Source organism: Filicampus tigris, chromosome 13 (genome assembly GCF_054856515.1).
Source record: "Filicampus tigris isolate MCC_2025a chromosome 13, RoL_Ftig_1.0, whole genome shotgun sequence".
Classification (NCBI taxonomy): domain Eukaryota; kingdom Metazoa; phylum Chordata; class Actinopteri; order Syngnathiformes; family Syngnathidae; genus Filicampus; species Filicampus tigris.
Window position 1 is genome coordinate 10,335,164 of NC_141229.1, and position 20,720 is coordinate 10,355,883.

The window sequence follows — 20,720 nt, forward strand, 5'->3', positions numbered from 1 at the left end:
CCCCAACCCTCTCCTCTCCTCTCGCCGCTTCTTCCTCTGAGAGTCAGTTGCCCACCCTAAATCAGCAAGCTGCCGAGGATTGTGGGAACCCGTGGAATCGCCGTGACCGAGGATGCAGGCAGGGAGCCACGACGACGCTGGAATGTGGGGCGTCTGAGGAGATAAGAGCTCTGTGAGCCCAGCCAGGCAGAGTAGAGTGATGGGGCAAGCGTGGAGGGGGGAGGAATGCGAGGCAAGTGAGGGTGAGACGGGAACAGCGAGAGCAGCAGGTCTATGAATGGGGAGACAGAAAGACAACAGCATAAACAGCCCGAGAGTAAGGCAGCGCGAGAGGGGTGGGGGACTTAGAAGGGGCACACTCTGGAGATGGGAAGCCAGCCTTATTCCTCTTTGCATTTCATTTACATCCCTGGCCGTATCGACCAATCGGATTGGGAGCAAAGCCCAGGGCTTAGAAGGGGAATAAAAAGACAAAATGTCTTTGCTGCTCTCATCCCTCCCTGATAATACCCTCTCTGTTTTTCTTTTCTCTTTTTCCTCCCGTCTATAAGTAGATACTGTCCGAAATGCCAGCAGAAAAGCGACACCTCCGCTTGCTGTGTATCTCAGATAGACGGAGCGGGGAGCAGGGGCTGAAAAGACAGCTTTAGCAACTGGGCCTATCTCCTCTCCTCTCTGGCTGCATGGAAGCTGCAGTGGAGGGAGGCGGCGGCTTGGGATGTGTCTGTTAGTTAGTGTTTGGGAAGAGAATAGAGGGTGTGAGCGCCATGATATACAGAGCTGGCCGCAGTTTTCGCAGAATCTTACACTCTGGAAAAACTTTGCGTGCAGATCCCATTCTTAAGCATGAGAAACCTGTTTCAAGGGTGCTTAGCAGGCGCCACCCATCTCTGTGCAGGTTGCCAACTTCTGCCTCCAAACTTCCGCACACATTCTTTGTTGATGTCAATAGTGTTGAAACTAAAACTATTCAGGAAGACTGTAACCGCACATTCTACTATACATGGACCCAATTAAGGTGACACCTACACAGAATAGAAGGACAAATGAAGTTGGTCACCAACATCCTCCACTTCTGGGAAAATTTTACAGGAAGTTTCGTCTGTCTGGGATCAAGTTCTTCCACAGCAAACTCATTCAACCATGACTTGACCTTGCCCTTGAAAAGTGGTCCTCAGACTTTTGATTAAAAAAAAGCTTCTGTAGTACAGTATAATGACCATCAAAATACAGCAGCATAGTAGGCCCAAGTGTTCATCAAAAACGGGAGAGAGCTTGTATTCCCGAAGATGTAATTTTTCAAGAATTATGTCCAGATTTTATATGGAAAAAAAATTACAAGTCATAGTATTATGAGAAGAAATATGACAAAATTGTGATAGTGTATCATGGGAAAAACAACACCCCAAGGTTTACCGGAATAAAGTCAAAATTTTATGATAAAAAAAATGATCCAAGACTAAAGATGGAATACTACAAGAAATATCAAAAACAATCTACAACAAAAGAAAAAAATACGAATAAAGTCATTAAATTACATGAAAAATATTTATGACAATGGTGTCAAAATTTGTCTTTACCCGATCAGGATTTTGGAGTTGATCAGAGATTAAAAAAGGAAAAAAAAAGATAACCGATCACCGACCCGATGTATATTGGGTAGAATTATGCCATTAGCGTCTGTGTTGACATGCCATGATTGATTATCAGGAGTTTGTTTACAATCACCCTTAACATGTGTGCTTGTCACTGTGTGGAAGTTGCTGTCTGTCTGCAGTGCAGGTACAGTATGTTTGCAAGCGCAATGAGCTTATTTGTACAGGTGTTAGTAGGGCTCTCCATTGTGTTTGTATTTGGGTGGCGCCCATTGTGTCGAGCGTTTTTGCCATTTTATCAGCGACCCTCCCAAACTGCTGCTGGATGGGCCTTGTTTGTTGCACAGGGGAGGGCGCTTGACTTGCCACCCTCTCATTTTTGGTGAAATGCAAGATTCACAAACATCCTCACAGAAACACCTTAAAAATAAACGAGGCAAACTGTGTTGTTGATGTAAGGTGGATTTGAGATCAGAGGTCTGGGGAATGCGACAGCTCCCGTTTTCGGGATCAATCGTCAGACTCGCAGTACCAACTCAGGATCATTTGACTGTACTGATGTTAAATTGATGAGGTGGGGCTTTAGTGTCAACAGAGGATGTGTATGCTTGCTTTTCATATCCAAACCTGACTGTAATCCTCGGCAATAGGCCCGTGTATGTTTTTATTTGCGCGTGTGATAGCACTTCACATGCAATGTTTGTCCGTCTACTTTGCGCCCATTTTCATAGAGTTCTAATCTGTCCATGCGGGGTAACTTTTGAGTTCTTGCGAGAATATTATCCCCAAGTTGCCGCTGTTATCTTGTGTACACACATTTGTTTATTTGATGTGGTGCCTCTCCACTACACCGCGTGCGTATATCAAAGACAGCAGTGCAGAGCATAATTGAAAATGGTTACCGTGGCGAAAGGTCTCTTTATGCTTGACTGCGAAGAGGCAGGGGAAAAAAGCCCTATTCTCCGCTGCCGTTTTAGATCTATTTAAATAATTGAGGAGTAAACTGACAAATTAGGCACCTTTATAGATGCCCCTGGGCTCTCTCTCGGGTCCTTCACGTTTCGCCAATTCAAGACACAACCACTAGGCATGGGATAATATCTGTACGCTTGGAGATGCGTCTGCCTGTATGCATGTGCGGATGAATGTGTAATGTGTGTGTGCGTGAGAAGGGTTGTCGTGGGCCCTGAGGTATTTCGCCAATCAAGCAGGCCACACTTTCTCCCCCAGGTTCTAATTTTGTGCCACATTAAAGAGCTCGGCCTCCATTTAGGACACAGTGAAGCATTTTCATAATTTGCCGGGTCTCTCGACTAGCTCGGGGTGCCTCCTTCCCCCCTCCGACCCCCCCCCCCCCCCCCCGCCCCCCTGCATGCTCTCACTCTACGTCTGAATGGAAGGCCCGACGAGGGAGAAGGGTAAATGATTCCCCTCCTTTCAACCAACCCACTCCTCTTCTGCATAACGTTGCTCCGAGGTGTGCTCAGTAGCTAATATTTACAGTATCTCTTTAATGGCACTCTATTAGGCCTGAATATAATATCTTGTATCAAAGCTAACGTTGCTCTATTTTAGGTATTCTTTGCGTTCTGCCTGTAGATATATTTGAGTTCTGCATCCTTAGTGCTGCAATTGTTTTGCTCACACTGATAAAATCTAAGATGTAATATAGAGTTACGACATAAACTAGGTTAAATCTATCACGGCACCATCCATTCAGTCTCTCCAATATATGCCGAGGCGCTGATTCCTATGTGATTGGTCGCATAATTCACAGTCTCAGGGGGCATTTCATTGCTGACAGACAAGCTAATCTAAAATCCCCCAATTTACAAATCAAAATCCCACCATCCAATTGAGCTAATAGAGGGACTTGAATGGGATAATAAGATGTGCTGTAATACTGTGTAAAAAGCCTTAAACGTTGTGTTGGTGTTCGAGCCCACATGGCCGCGTGTTTGACTGGTTGCTGTGATTAGAGGGGCCCGCGGGTGTGGCGGCAGCTCCGCGCCTGGATTGGGGCGCTTCTCTCTGGGCAAGGAGATGCGCCCGCGTGGCCCCTGCCGCTGGAGCTCCAGGGAGACCTATTCACTCTCCCTTTCCCTCGGTCTTTCTCACTCACTCTCATTCTGTCTCTTTCCCTCCCTCTCATTCTGTCACTTTGTCTCTCTTCCCCTCTCTCTGTCTCTGCCTGTCTGTCCGTCCGTCTGTCTCTCTCGCTCCCTCATGAAAGTCACCTAGATTGCATACAGTGTACTGATGTGGTCATTAAAATCCCTCATACAAATGTACTTATTAAAATTCAAAAACCTCTCTATTTTGCGCTCTCTCTCTCTCTCTCTCTCTCTCTTATGCTCACTCCCGCTCTCTCTCCTTTCCCTTTGCCGGCCGGCCTCGCGATGGATGTGCCGTGGCGCTGCTTGCAGATGTGCACAAACAAGGGGGGGATTAAAGCAAAACGAATCTAAACAGACAAATGGAATTAGAGTGATGGGTGTCACTGGGCTGGTTCACAGTGATAAACAATATGATGCCCTGTGTGAGTGTGTGTCTAGGGGATTATCAGTGGTTGTGTGTGGCGTGCGTGGCTGCTTCTGTGTGTTTACCTAGCCGTCTATATTTTTGTAATTATGTGTGTGTATATTTATTAGATCACATGTGTGCCTGGTAATGTGTTGTTCCATACGGACACTGCATGTTTGCGCTGCGCTTTTCTTCCTATTTCTTTCTTGTGTTTACATTTTGCCTCCACCTAGAAGGTTATAATTTTATTGCCATTTGTTTGTTTGTGAGCAAGATTAAACTATAACTGCTTAACCGATTTCAGCAAAACATAGCAAAGAGGGAGGTCATGTGCCAAGGCGGACCTCATTGAATCGTGGTGAAGATCCGGAAACAGGTGCAAATAATTATTTTTTATCTTTTTTAACATTTCAAGGCCCTCTCCCCTCAATTTAATTTCTCCGTGAACGCTTGAATCTTAATAGCAACATGTTGACAAATGCTGGAGGTGAGTATCCAAGCATCTTTTTTTCCCCCAGCCTAAAAGCATTACGGTACAAGTCAGGGGTTCACGTGTGAACATATTTTCTTGTGGCAGGCGTTTGTGTGTTTTTGTGCTGAGGAGGTCAAGTGATTGGAGGAGCCAGCAGGAGGTCTAGTGATCAACAGTCTGTGGAACCCCTGCGGGGTGCCTCTGAGCTTAGTGATAAGCCCTCGCCCGCCAGATGGGCACAGCACATCCCCAACATCGCACATCAGCACCAGCACCCTTTGGCTGTACTCACACCGCTGCCCCCAGCTCCTTCTTAGGAAATGAGGTGACTGTAATCCTCAATTCCTCGACTGACTCAGAGGTCATTTAGTGACACTAAAGTCCTTTGTGAGGTCTAACCAGTACAGGCATTTGATTAAAAACCTACGTTTCTAATGTCATATCTTGACAGGACCACATGGGAGGAAGGTTGGCTGGAGAGGGTGAGATGAGGAACTCTTCAAAGTGTCAGCGAGTGGACAGTGTGGCCAGTCAGCATGTTGTAGCATCGCAAATAAATTATATAGGCCGGTTTGATGTGCTCTTATTTCAGAGCCACAGGCAACACTGAAATTGTGTGTGCGCGTGTGCGTGTGTGTGTAAGTGTTACTACATTCAGAGGACACATCTGTTCTCACATGGGTACTGGCTTTCCCTTTGGAGACCAAATTCAGAATATCGTAAATCTAATAGCATAATTACCAACTATTTGGCGTTGCTGTCATATATCAATAAAAAAAATATCCCTCTCCTTTTTTCTTGATTCTCAGTCGGCCAGGTAATCCGCAAAGGTCGAATCGAGGCAATTGGGTTCTTTGGCAGATTTTTTTCACTCTTGTTTTTTTCTTTTTTTCTGAAATTGTTCAAATAGTATCTGGGCAATTATGCTGTTAAGATTACAATATGACAACTACATTTTAGAGATTAGACTAACCCTAACGCTTTTCATATTGCTTACCCTAACCAGTCAATGAGCATTAAGAATTCTTTGGCATGGACAATGAAACCGTTAGATGGGTTTTAATTTAACCATATATGACAATTATGGTTGTAGTTTTCAGTGTCATCATTTGATTTTTCTAATATGCTGCCCCTCTCATGTAGCTAAATATAGTAATACAGTAACCGCTCGCCACTTTGCGGTTCGAGTTTCGCGGTCTCAGTGCATCGCGGGTATCCAAAAAGTATTCATCAAAAAATGTAAATGAAAAATACAACCATATCGGCAGCCATAATGTGGAAAGACGCGTTGTTTCAAAGAAAATCGTCCAAAAAAGTCAACCTCTACTTTGTGATTTTTCACCTATCACGGGGAGTTCTAGTCCCCATTAACCGCAATAAATGAGGGATTACTGTATAAACACGTTTGAGTACTGTATAAATATGCCATGCTATGACATGCTTTTGATACAGCTTTTGCACTGGTCCTCATGAGACTGGACAAGTGTACCTAATGCCGGTATTACAGTTCAGTTGTTATGCTTGCAGCATTGCATTGTTCATATATTTTATATGTTTCATTTGATATGATTTTCTGGATGGGAGTGGAATCTTCTACAAGCCCTTCTGGCTTCATTCCCTCTTTGCACTGTTTTTAAATGGTGCTAAATACGCTTTGTGTGATTTTTTTTCAACAATTATTGCATGCTAATACATTTTAAAAAGTTGACATATATTACCGTTTTATGAAAATGCCTTTGGCTTTGTAAGCTTGTTTTATGAAAATAGCATCCCACTTTGGAATTACAACAAAATGTACTTATTTTTGCAGAATGGCCTCAATTTTTGTGTGCGTTATGGCAGAGTTTGCACACTTGCTTGTGCGTGTTGATGGAAAGTACTATACTCCAGTTTGAATGTAATGTAGTGTTTACCTTTGCATTATTAGACAACAGAGGGCCAAAGTTCCTCTGTCGATATAAGGATAGTGTCATAACGGCTTCTGAATGTAAGTGAACGTGCGGCTCAACCCTCAGCGTTCCACATTCCCTCAGCTGGCCCAACAAAACGCTGTTATTCTGCCAACCTGTCGTGAATCTGTCTGCTGGTAGTCATACCTGGATGAGCTATTCTGGGAATCTTCGGCTTGACTCAGGAAATTGCGCCAGAGTTGCTAGCACACAGATTACACGAGACAAGTGCACAAACAAATAAAAGATTACATGTCACAGTGTAATGCCCTTTCAACAAGCCACGCGGCACAATAGCTCCTCTCTCCCCGAGCTGTGATGCGAAGGCCTGCTGGCTAGCTACTCTACAGTATGTCATCACACTCGCCTCATTCCTCTGCCGCTATTAGGTAGACTTTGGAGTTCAAGTGACTACAGGCCTTTTTTTAAGAAGGGAAAGAGAGACTCTGCTGTTGTTCTTGAAAAGCTATGTTTATCCAGGATTAGAGACACCAGCATGTTAATAATTGTTTCTCACAGAACTGCAAAGAAGCACTTTCCTGTAATCCCCTAATCAGGCATTACACCTCTGAGCGAAGCCACAACGCAGGCGCGTGGTTTGTGTGACGCAGCACGCCCACAGAGTGTAATGCGCCCACGTCTCCCACTACGACGTCCCCACGTGGCTCGCCAAGCACCTGCTCGCTTCATTGCTGCCATTCTCTCAATGACCACTGGCTGGGAGCCAATTGCAAACTTCTTGAAACAGTAAAATAACTTTGAACATGCATTTGAATTAAGTTCCGCTTCATGCATTGATAACTTACATCATATTCCACAATGATGTCCTTAATACCAGAAGAATAAAAGGCTGTTCAGGTCATTAAGTTTATGCAGTTCTGTGGGAAAAGGTCACATAAGGTCACCTATCCAGTGTGTGTTGTGATGTTGAGAACTGCACACCTGCTATGCCTTATTGACAAATCACGCATCACTCTGAAAAAAAAAAAAGAAAAAGGATTTGCTTTCTCAGCATGAAAAATTATGGTAACAGTTTGCATTGACTTTATAAAGTTTTGTCATCTAAGCCATTATTGAGGAAATACCACAAGAATTAATTAATTATATTTCTGTAGTATAATCATTATTTCCTTTCTTACATAAGATGACACAACTTAATTTTAACTGTGTGAAATGACTCCATTTAAGATACTCTAACCTCTGTGTTATACACTGCATTTACTCAAAAATGTACATCGCCGAAAAAAAAGTATTTGCTAAAAACATTTGCAAAAACTGAGAATTATGCAGTTGCTACCCAGTGATGTAATTGGACGATAGATTTTGGTTTTGGGAAAAAAAAAAAAAAAACACAACAGTGTACAGATAACTAATAGCTATGCCTAAAGCCTGAATATATATCTTACCTGGATGCCGCAATTTCCAGAACAGCTTGGTGTCATTACTTTTAAGTTTCCTAAAATTAGATAAAGAAAAGGGGGATTTACATTGGTAGAGATTAAGATCAGACCTGACAATTTTACAAACAACAGTTTTGTGAACTGTCACTAGAGACAACAGGGCTTCATGGAGATATTGTTACTGATGATCAGGGCAGAACCAACTGCATCATCCTTTCGTCCTACTGTCATAAGGTAACATTTTGTCCCCACCGGTGAGTATAAATTGGCTTTTAAAATGTACATATTGACAAACTTGTGCAATCACAGTGTAATTTATTTTATTTTATTTTTTTACTGTCAATTTCAGTTGGCGTCACCCAGGATTGGAAAATGCAAGTGTCTGACTGCCACCTTAATATACAGTATGCCTATGAGTTTAAAAAAAGTAAATTACTCTGATATTTTGTATTCTTTATGAAGCTATGATTTAAAATGTTCTGCTTGGTTTTAGATTCACCGGACACGTTAGGTATATTCCCACCAGGAATCACTATCGGCTCGTCAACGCTGATACCAGCTTTTTTTTCTTCTCAGAATCGGATCAGAAAGGAAATCGGCATTATTAAACATCATTACTGACAGCAATGTTGAAAGGTATTAACATGGTTAACACCTAAATAGCGTGCATAAAACAATTGAAAAAAAAACCCAGACAATTTTGACAGTTCTTTTATGGAAAAGCAAACTTTCTACAGCAGTGTCTATTACAGTCTGTTACATAACAACCACTGGAAACAACCGTGCAACATTTACTGATTATTAACTTTATTTTTAATACAGTAGTCCACTATTCAAAAGATAAAGTCAAAACACCTTTGGGCTCTCTTTCCAATCATCTAAGTAGCCGAAGCACTATCTTTTAAAACACATACAAAAGTGCTCTTAGGTTCTTTCTGAGATTGAGTGCCCCTGTGCAGCCTCTTGTGTCTAATTAGTTTAGGATTGTCATTTTGGCAAGGTGTGGGCATGATTATCATGTTCCTGTTGCATGTTCACCAAAATGACTGTTTGTCCACACGTTGCTTAATCCACAGCCGTGCAACACTTCCACCCCTCTCATTTTGGCTGCAAATAGTTTTTCTGGGCCCCGTTATTGCTGAGTGTTTGTTTGTAGACTCTGCCCCCCACCTCTCTGTCTACTCACAGGGCCCACTTGGAGAGTGCAATGAGGAGATCGGCAGGGATTAACCTAAGGAATTTAATTAGTGCTCCTTTTCCATAACATTTCAATCTCCCTGGGCTTGGCTGTGCTCGAACCGGACCTGTTACGGCCAGCAGCTGGGGAGCGAGGGGGTAGCGAGGGTGGAGTGTGCAGAGGTAAGACACGCGTTTGACAAACGGATTAGTCCGACGCCCTGTGGAGGTGAGGAGCTGGAGACAGACCACACTTTAGCCCATTCATATTTATGTCTCTTTTAATGACGCCACAGTGGCCACTGGCAGTCATGTTCTTTTTTGCCCATTCAAACAATGCTTCAAAGTTAGATCCAGCATCACCAGGTAAACAGTAATGTTTACATTGCAGTAATTTCACAAAATGGGATCAAAATATTACTACTTACTGTCACAGTCATTGTGTTTTGAGATTGAGGTCAATTAGTGGAGATCAGAGTTCAAAGCAAACATGGTGAAGTGGCATTTAGCTGTTATGCTGCATGCAACTGGAATAACCTGCCAACAGAAGTGAAGTCAACCTGAAGTGTAATTGCTTTTAATTCCAGGTTAAAAACGTTTGCTTTTACCCCATACCTTTGATTAAGATCTCTAAACATTTTTGAATCAATTTCACAGTACCCCTCTTTCATTTATTTAGTTTACTTTGAAATGTTTTAAACGTTTTCATAGTCTTCTGTTAATATGTTAAAATGTTGTCTATGTATGTTCTTTTAGTATTTCTGGAAAGCTACTTTTGCTTTCTCTTCTTTGCTTCTAAATGTCGTTAACTGTTGCGGTTTGAATGCTTTTAGGTGTTCTGTCATTAATTGTGGGAAGCGCATTGAATTACCTTGTGTATGAAATGAGCTATATAAATAAATCTGCCTTGCCAAAACTTCATCTAGGAGTGACAAATAAACAGTTTGAAGCAAACATTCTTTGCCATGCATTTGGAGAAGTGTGTCACCAGGTGATAAGAAATACTTTATAAAGTGCGTTTTGATAAGTTGGCATATGTTTAAAATGTTTGGAAGGTGTGAAAGTATTAAAAACTTTTTTTTTTAAATATTCTCTCTTCATTGCAGATTTTTATCTGTTGTGGGTGGATTCAATATGTAATAATATTTAATCTTATGTCCAAAATGCATTTATGAATACACATAGAAGAAGACGCTCTCTGTAGATTTTATGTTACTTTATAATTGCATTTATAGTTGACGCTACTCATGTTATTGTGTGAAGAGGTAGTTTTTGGTCGTGTTCATCCAGGCGTACTGCGTGTTGTTGGCCCAGTGGTGCTGCTGCTGAGGGGTGGCAGGAGGTTGCCAGCGAGCTTGGGGTAATCATGACAAAATCTGAAGCCACACTGTTGCATTGTAATCCTGATGCTAAACTCCCCATTAACCCATCTGGGACCCTACAACAGACGACAAGCAGCTGCCCCCCCCCCCCCCCCCCGGCTGGCCCCCCGCCACCCCTATCTCGCACAAAATATACACCCACCCGCCCATCATCACCACCTGCCACACAAACACACTTAAAGCCTCTCTGCCTGCATGTTAGAAGTGCTGTTTGTCCCGTTAGCCGCTGCTAGAGGGAGGGGGGGTGCATGAAGGGGGTGCGGGGGTTGGGGGTCTGGGGGCGACTCATGTCCAGCAAATTAAAATGCTGCTGTAGGAATGTGGCAATGAAGTCCCACAGGCGCAACTGGCACCCGCGTGCTGACCCAGTGGTCACCGGTGAATCCTGTGTTTGTATTCCGCACACACCCATTTGCTTTGGAGGTGGGGGGCTGACGTTGGGGTGGGGTGGGGCGGGCGGCCGCAGACACCTCCTGTGGGACTGCTGATAATTTAAGTCAAACATGATGTCCATGCTTGTTTGACACCCATTTAAAGCGTTTCAATCACATGTGTTTGATACAGTCCAGCCTTGAGGGGCTGTTCATGTCAACACCCCGCCCCGCCCCGCCCCGCCCAACCCCCCGCTGCCACACAAAGAAACAATCAATTTAGTTTGATCGCACTCCTCATGTCAAAGCAATACATCTACTACTCAATCATGTGTTCTATTTGACCTTTTTATAATTATAATTCATAAACATAAAAGCTTGTGGGGGGACTTGTAGACTGGACACCCCTCCCCCTGGATTCCAACCAGTAGTTCCCTCATCTTGCAGAGCAGTGTGCCACTAATTAAGGACTCTCAAAGTGCCACGGAGCATACTCATTGATGAACTGTAACATCTCTAATGTCCCTGGATGGAAGAATAGGGGGGTGGCGGGCGGTTGGGGCGGATGTCTTTTAAGGGCCAGTTTGGAGGTCTGCTGCCCTCATGGCTGACCACAATCAGGAAGGAACTCAGTGAGTTGAATTGGTTGGTCACATTTGTTGCCCTTGACACTTCTGTTGTTAAATGGATATTGGATTTTTGTGTTCTTTTTCCAGAAATATTGCCATTGTGCGTTACTGCGCCATACTGTATACCACCCAACCCTGAAAGACACACCCCCCACCCCACCCCATTCCATTTGTTTATTCTATTTTCATGGAAATGCACAACAAAACAATTGGTGGTGTTTGTCTTTTTGAAAGTAGGCCAAACAAGCGCTGACAAACAAGCGGGGGGTGGGGTGGGGGTTTATAGTTGTAGGTCAGTGCGCCACAAGCTGTGTGTAACCGTGCCTGTCGAAAGAGCATGACATGCCGTCGTCGCCTACAATAGACACAATGACGCACAAGCCAGCCCTGCCAGTTTCATGTAACGTCGTCTAGACTCCACCACAACAGCGCCAGAATCAACAAAATAACAGAAAGATTAAATTAGAGAAACATAACAATGCTTGTAAATCAACACATTTATTTGAATCCGTTTTTTTTTATATATGACTGGACATACAATGCAGAGTTTCAACTAAACTCAATTCAACTCAATTGTATTTATAGAGCACATTAAAACAACCAGCGCTGTATACAAAGTGCTGTACATGGAGGAGCAAAAGTAAAAAGCTAAAGAATAAAAATGAGTTTTAAGACGAGTTTTAAAGATGGGAAGCGAGGGGGCTTGCCTAACGTTTATTGGGAAGGTCATTCCAAAGAGAGGGACTGGCAACAGAAAAGGATCAATCCCCTCTGAATCTTTGAACAAAGTTCTGGGAAAAACATGCCTGCAATAACTTCATAGTTTGAACCGCCATTACACGTGACGTCTCACAAGATCTTAGCAGACATTGTGAGGCCTTAGTTGAATGAGTGTCAATGGCTTCGTGCTACAAGATGTTTTAAGAGAAGACAGCTAGACACCTAAAATTATGGCTGATAAAACAGATTCACATAGTCTTCCACTTTGATGTTTTACTCCTAACAATGATTTATTTCTTGTACACTTGTATGATGGGTAAAAAAAAAGTTCTATGAAACATCTTCGACTTAAGTCCTTCGTATGACTCATTCATCATTACAATTGACAGTGGTTAACTTAATATTTTGTTCTGTATACATTAGGTCCCGATTGATTTGGATTATTTGAAGCTGATCACAATATTTGTACGAATAAAATTCTGATAACCAATTAATCATCTGATTCATTTTAAAAAATGAATGTAATTGGTCGATTGAAGTGGAAATCAACCCAAACGTTTTTTTTCAAGAATATGTTCCCAGCATGCCCACTAGTTGAAACATGGCATTCTGATAAATATTGTGTTTCTGGAATATGAGTTAAGCAGCAAAATCCACCCCTTTTTAGCCATCTCAGGGGGCGGCCATTTTGTAATTTCTGTCGACTGAAAATGACATCACAACTGTTCAGGACTCAGGTAATCGCCAACCAATCACGGCTCAGCTTCAGAAAACAGGTCAGCCGTCATTGGTCGTTACCTGAGCCCGGAGTAGTTGTGATGTGGATTTTCAGTCAACAGAAGTGGCGACCCCAGAGATGGCTAAACGCGAGTAGATTAACTCTTATTCCACAAACGCAATATTTATCATCAGAATACATTGTTTCAACTAGTGGTCTTGCATAGAACATATTCTGGAAAACAATATGTTTGGGTTGACTTCCTCTTTAATGCTTTCAGCAGTAAAGATGGACATTACAGGAAGAACATTCGACTGTTTTACAATACTTTGCCCTTTATAGTGTTTATCTAATTTTACAACAGAGATAAAAATCTGCAAAAATTGGCCATTTTTTGGGCATGCTTGAACATCATCATGTCTTTGTGTTATGTTGTAGTTTTAATATGTAAAAAAATAAAAAATATTATACAAATATTAGTTAAGAATTTCCTCTACAGTTAAAAAGGTGTCACGATTAGAACAGTCTGACCCCAGGGTTAATTTTTATCACCATTATACATATAGTTGCTATAAAAATGATTATGAACCATTTTGAATTATTTGGATGTCTGCATAGAATGGTCATGAAATATGATCACATCGCCCTTTAAATCACGGCCCTTTGCTTAATCCCAAATGTTTTACTGTTTTGTCGCCACAGATGTTAGTAGTGCCAGAGATTCCTTTTTCTCGACCTCATTGAGCATTCTGGACGGCCGCATATACTGTACGTCCACTTAAAGTAATCTGAGTCAAATTTTGTTTTGTGCTTGAAAATTTGCAGCTACAGCCTCCTCATGTTTTCAGTCCAGTCTTCAGGGTGGCATATTATGCTAGTTCATTTTGCTCAGCGACCCAGAGGTCAACTTCCTCGCAGACTGCTCAGGCTCAACTTGACCCGACCTTGGTAACCTCGGCGCCCTCAGTCCGACGTCCCCCCGCTGCGTCAATGCTCAGCTCGCTGCTGGAGTTCATAAATCACTCAGCAGCACAGCCAGCGCGTGTGATGAGAACAGCTAATCAACGTCTTATTTGAACTGGAAGATTGCTTGGATTTGTGAAGGTGCACAAGCGAGCATAAATGCATGATAAGTGCTTCGCGACAATACATGCAGCGAGTTGTACTGTATAGCTTCACTCCAAAATGCACACACAGCACTTCATAAGTATGTAAAGCTTTCGGCCTGACATTTTAAACTTCCTCACAACTGCAATTTTGCTTCAACGGCACACTAAACATTTTTACTGTATAGTGTCACATAACAGACAATTCACAAGGAGTTTGATTGTTATCATTGGAAAAAGTCAGCTAACATCACACTGGATGAAATACTTTCAACTTGAGCATGAATGTCATTGGCAGGTTTGGTTCACCTCCCACTAGTGAGGCCACATTGTATTTGAGTGCCGACATTTAATTAGACTGGTCAACAAATGTTCACAACATGTTTTAATCAGAGATGCGAGTAAACTTTTCTAGATTATTTTTTTTTGCGCCCATTCTGAATCTGCCCTCATTTTTTCTCTAGCACATCAAAATTTTAATCATTATAATATAATACCAATGTGAAATGTGTAATATATTTATATGGGACATGAATTATGGGTTAGGTTCAGCGACAGGTGGAATTTTTTTTCTGAAATGTCATAGCTATAAATTCGGACATTTGGAAAAATACATCATGCAGAATATTTTGTAGCTCAACCTAAAATACAAAAAATGATGTGATGTGCTACAAAAACGTTTTTTTTTTTTTAAATCAGCGTCAAATACATTTAGGGACACTAGGACATCTGATTAGAATTTGCTGTTGACCAGTGTTATGTTAGAACACATGCAATTGTTTTTAAAGACCACCTCTCTACCCCCACCGCCACCTTGCACAAACAAGCAGACATACTGTATTACTGGTCCCCCTTGTTTGGCATAATACCTTAGGTTACACGCACCAGATGCCCCCTGACGCTTATTCAGATCAAGCGGGCACGTGATGGACTGCCCCCGAGGCCCTGCCCGCCTCACGTCATTGTGTTCCCCCTCAGGCCAGGCGGCCGGCCTCCCTAATAAATCCTCTTTTGTCTTGGTGGCCAAGCGGCTGGTGTGGCACGCGCAGCGCCACTCGCCCCACTGGTGTGTGTGACCCAAAACAGGTGGATAGGATGGTTGAAGCGGGTGGGCGCAAGTGTGGGCTTAGGAGAAGGGGAGGGGCGGGACAAGTGCATCTGTCCTCACACTCAACGACTCGCTGGGTCAGCCACAGCTCCATATGCTCGTGCGAGAGAAGAGGCAAGCATGCAAAGCCTAACTTAACTGGGGTGTGGGGGTTGATTAGGAGGCATATTGATCAGTCAATGGAGTGATTGACTATGAATAGCTATTGGACTCGTTATTAAAGCATTCCATTTTTGCCATTGCACTGAAGGCGATAGAGCAAGTTTGCCAAACTTGTTTTCATCAAGGGCCACTTTTTATGTTTATTATTGTATGTCAATGTATCATCACCAGGGATGGAACGGTATGTTAAAAATAAAAATCCGGGTATGTACCTTGGTTTGAAGTTCACGGTTTGGTTCATATTGGGTACAGTGAGGCAACAAAATGCAAGACTGCTTATCTTTTGTGTAACCAGGAACAGATTTAATGATATTTCAAATGTAACAGGAACAGCTTAAATCTTTCAGGAAAGTGCAAAAATTGCTTCGCTTCTTTTTAGAGAATTGAAGGATGCAAAAGTGCAACAGGAATAGTTTTAACGTTGGGAATTATTATGCTTTAAAAAAACTAATCGTGGCGTTTGTCAGTGCTTTGGCTCCATCCGAAGAGCTGGTTTAGGCTGTTTAAATGTTGCTGGAAATTGTAGTTGCATAACACTACCTTTGTGTTTAATGTAGGGCCATGACACCCACTAGCTAGAAGCTGAGCTGCACTGTTTGTTTTTGGGGAGAAAAAAACCGCATTCAGCTTGAGCACAAGAAAGTTACATTTCTTGTTCCTTTCCTAATATGCTCCATGTGGGAACCCTAGTAAATAATAATTGCCCTTTCATGGCTAGATCAAAATATTGTGACACACTTTCGATGAGGCCACAGAAAATGAGAGTGTTGGCCAGATCTGGCTCCCAGGCCTTGAATTTCACACCTATGAGCCACGGCACGTATTTTCTATTCGAAAAATGTCACAGCACAAAATGTCACAAGTATATATCCTGAAATAAAGATGATGTGTTGTGGTGATCATGGAAAAGTATTTCATTGTACTTCCTGTCATTATACATCAATGACATAGAGGGATGAGCAAATATTCATTATTTGGGTTTTTTTTCGGACCAATTAAGAGCTATTGGATAATTTTCCGAAGCTCACCTGATCTTCTCTCAGTGGAGTGGTTGGGCATCATTATGTTAGATCATCTTCTCTTGACCTGGCAGCTGTTTGAACAGTTTGTCAAGAAGACATAACACGGGAGACTGCTTTTTTATCATGGACTTTGATGTGCAGGGCTGGTGCTGGAGCCATGTTTGTACAATTTTAATTGATGACAGTGTGGTAAATTTGTAATTTTTTTAGCATATTAAATTAGTAATTGAACATCATTTTGATGTCGGTGTTGTTGTCAGTGTGCAACAATATATGATACCAATATAAGGTATACAGTGGACTCCCGCATACATGTGACTCGGCACCCACGGTTGACGGAATCACCAATTTATAGAAAAATAAATAAAAAATTGGGGGGGTGGAGCCAACCCTGTTTTTTGTGGAAAATGCTTATTGACAGTTTATCTCCGCTTATTGCAGAATTTATTTATTTAATGTATTTATAATGACAAGGCAAAGCAGCATTATTTATATAGAACATGTCATACACAAGGGAACACAATGTGCTTCACACAAACAAAGATACAACACCTCAACGCATTTACAAACACAACAGTTAACGACATTCAGGAGCAAAGCAGAGAAACCAAAGGTAGCTGACCAAAATTAAAAACATTGACAATATTTAAACGGATTATCAGAAGACTTTAAAAGCATTTGAAAGTAAAGAAATGAAAACTAAAATACAATTTGTAAGACCACTTTTTCATTATGGTTATAGGTTACTCGTGTATGTTATAAAATGATTAAAAAAGAGCGCTACATTATGGTCTTTGAGTGTACGTTTCTAGTTTGCTAATTGTTCCAGTTTCTTAAATTAGTTTGACAAATATGCCGTAGTTTCAAGAAATCGTTATTAAATCTTAATTGTATTAATGAAAATTGGGATCCCAAATGAGCAGTATTATAATTGCAAATGGAATGGTGGTACTGCTGCATTAGCAGCAGCCACGTCAGGGAATGTTAAGATGAATCATAATATTGTCTTGGGAAATATTAGTGGAACTGGAAAGTAGTAATAGCTCTTCAAAAGATGTGGGATGATCTTTTTTTTTTTGTAAAGGTTGGATCCATCCATTTCAGACTTTTATTTCAAATGAAGCTTGTGTGAGGCTGCTTGTGCATGGAAGGTTTGAGTGCAGAGGTTGAAATATGTAAAAATGTAAATAAACATCAAGGTGCATTCTTTCAAGTATTCAGGGCATGCTGAATGATAGCACTCGGACTTCCAAATGCTTTGAGCTTGTGTCCGACGACACTGTGAAGCAATTTATTGACATATGAACTTCTAGAACCTCTCAAGTTGAGCGAAATTTGTTCAGACATGCTTTCTGTATTTGAACACTTTGTGCCCAGAAAATAAGAGGAATTCAAATAATGTGTTCAAGGGTGAATTTTTTTATCGACACAAAAAAAGTAAAAAAGATATAAACAAATATTACTACTGCAGGTTCTATTGACTCTTAATTGCTTTTGGGGGCCCCTAGTGGTCATGGGACCCTTAGTTTTAGGTTTATGCCTTGGGCCAGCTCTGGAAATAAGCATCATCTATAACCAAATATTCAAGCACCCTTTCTTGTATTGTGATGGTGAATCCGGTGAATTTCTTTCATGATAGTTTGCCTCTTCTGGCTGAATGTGTTCCCGAATGGATGTGGCTGTGGGGATTAATTCCATAGGACGGCATTCCATTGTGCCACTGCTCTCTCCTCTTTTGAGACGCGCCGCTCGCTGTTTGTGACGTACTGCGCAAGCCTGTGGTGCGAGTGGAGCCGAATTGGCGCCATTCAGCGTGAACTCATTAAATTTCTAAGCTATTTGTGATCAAAGTGTGTTTGAGGCAATTAAGCGCGGCGTTTGATCATGGCGCGCATACCGAATGTCAAATGTCAGCTGTTCCCGCCATTTCCTCACGTTTCACTTGAAAGTTGGCGCAGAAAGGAAAAACATTGCTTTTACAGCAAAGCAGGGGTCACCAACGTGGTGCCCGCAGACACGCTAGGCCCCAAGGGCCACTTGAGTAGCCCGAGCGGCTGTTCTGGATTAAGAAGCTCACCAGTGACTGGACATTGGTTATTTCATTGGAATGTTGTAGAAGCGAAAATGTAAAAATGTGCAAATATTCATAGAAATAAAGTGTTAAATGTTGATCGATGAATATCATAAATGAATCATTAAAGGTAATTTGAGCATTTTCTTTTTCATTTCAGAAGTGTGTATCAAACTGTCGGTTTCCAAAAGGTTGCTGACCCCACTTTGAAATGTCAAGTGCCACCGCTCAAGTTCACATTCTTTCTCTCGTTTCAGGCCGGAAACACCTGATTTGCATCAGTCAGCACAATTTCAAGTGCTTTTTGGATGTTGTAGTTCAAATACAATTAACGAGTGGACTTGGACAAAATTGATTTCACTTCAAATCAATATGGCTGAAAATTGCGTTACGTTTACTCAACCTGTGTCTTCACATCCTGCGTGGGATGAATAAAAGTAATAAAAGTGTTGTTTGCTTATAGAAGACAGATTGAAAAAGAAAAAAAAATGGACTGAACTAATAAATCTCTTTTGATCAGTTCAGAGAAATTATTGAATATCTATTTCCACATTTCACTCTGCCAACCATTTTGTGCAGGACATCGCCATTATAGTGACCATATATAATCCACTTAAAAATATTTTCATCTATCCATAAACAGATTTTTTTTTCTATAGTTTAAAATGTATAAGGAATGTTTACATTTGAGCATTGACATTTTCCCAAAACGTTATATTTCAGCGGTAGGTGAGCTTGAACAAACTATTTTAACTTGACCCATAAGCCTGTGTGCGTGTGTGTGTGTATGTGTTTTTAACATATGCTGATATCTCATAATCTTCTTATGTGTTTGAGGATTTTTTTTCCCCCATGGTCTCTCTGAATAGCTTAACAAAATATGCCTCAGTAATGGAAGGCTGTAACCTCCTCCATCGCCTCTACAACTTCAATAGGCCATCAAGTGGCTAATGAACTGATAAGCTTATGAAAGCTTATGGCCCCATTTTGGGGCATATTAGGTGAGAATAAAGCAAAATCAAAAGTATCACATAGTCCCTGAAATGAACTTGCATGAGACAGAAGAAAAGCAATTGCACATGTTTTTTTTTTTGTATGTGCGTGTGTGTGTATGTGTGTGTGTTATTGGTAGTGAGTCCCTATTGTGTACACTTGATCAGACCTGCGGCTAAAGCTGTGAGTATCATTATCACTTGAGTATCTGTGTAAATCCGTGGATTTGCGTGAGCAGTCTGAGAAATTAAAATAACATGCTTTTTACTGCGCTTACTTTAAAGCTCTTTAAACGTCATTTATATTTATATAAAAAAGCATCTAAATCTGTTATTATGTAGGCCCTACAAAACCCTTTTAATGCAATTTTGACAAGATTATCAAATTCATTGATGATGTCACCAACTTAAATAATTGGAGAAAATGTCGACTAAGCCTGGATAAGCATTTTTAAGGGGGATACCACTGGATTATCGTCAGTATATTTATTGTTGTTTAGTTTTGATTTGTTGCCATATTATTGTCTTATTAAAGAAAGACTTCTTTGATTTTATATGTGTGTCTTGATTGGTAGTAATTAATTAGTTAAACTTGGAAAAAAGCATACGAGCTGAAAAGTACACCTCTATATTGATATATTTCACTTTTATAGCAACATTTACAACACTCGGGTACGTCCATGATGGTTTAAATGAGATGTAATGTGGGTAATTTACTGCTGGAAAAGAGACACAGATTGGACAATGAGGAGGACACAAAGAAAAGCAATGTCATAATGCAGTGAAAAAAATTGCAAGGGGTCGACCAGAAACAGCAAACAAAGTGTACACTGGCATGTTATTCCACAATTTTTACAAAAAGTGTACTTACTCAAGTTTTGTCGAGCCCTGGTGTGCACAACAACAGGCGGGCATGCCAATGTGTGCAGTGGACATTTCCAGGACAAGGAGTGATTTACAGTTGGAGGGGAGACACGCCACACAGGTGACATTAAAAACAAACGCCGTGCCGAGTTTTTTTTAACGAGCAAGGAGTGGGAGATGAGATAAACTGCCCGATGGATTATCTACTTTCTCCAAACCCTTCACGATTACTGGCGGGCACAGGCAGTGTTGTTGTGAGCGTTATGTCCATAATGTGAGCGGTGCCAGCGCTCGTAAATGAAGCTGCTGAGACACTGGACCAAAGCGACACTCTGATCTTGTTGCGGGTAAAGTAGGAGGACAAATTAATTACAGCATTGTCCATGCATGTGGCGGGGCAAACGACATGGCACACAGGGGCTGTTTCGCACTTCCTGGTCTACTCTTTCCCCAAAGTGTA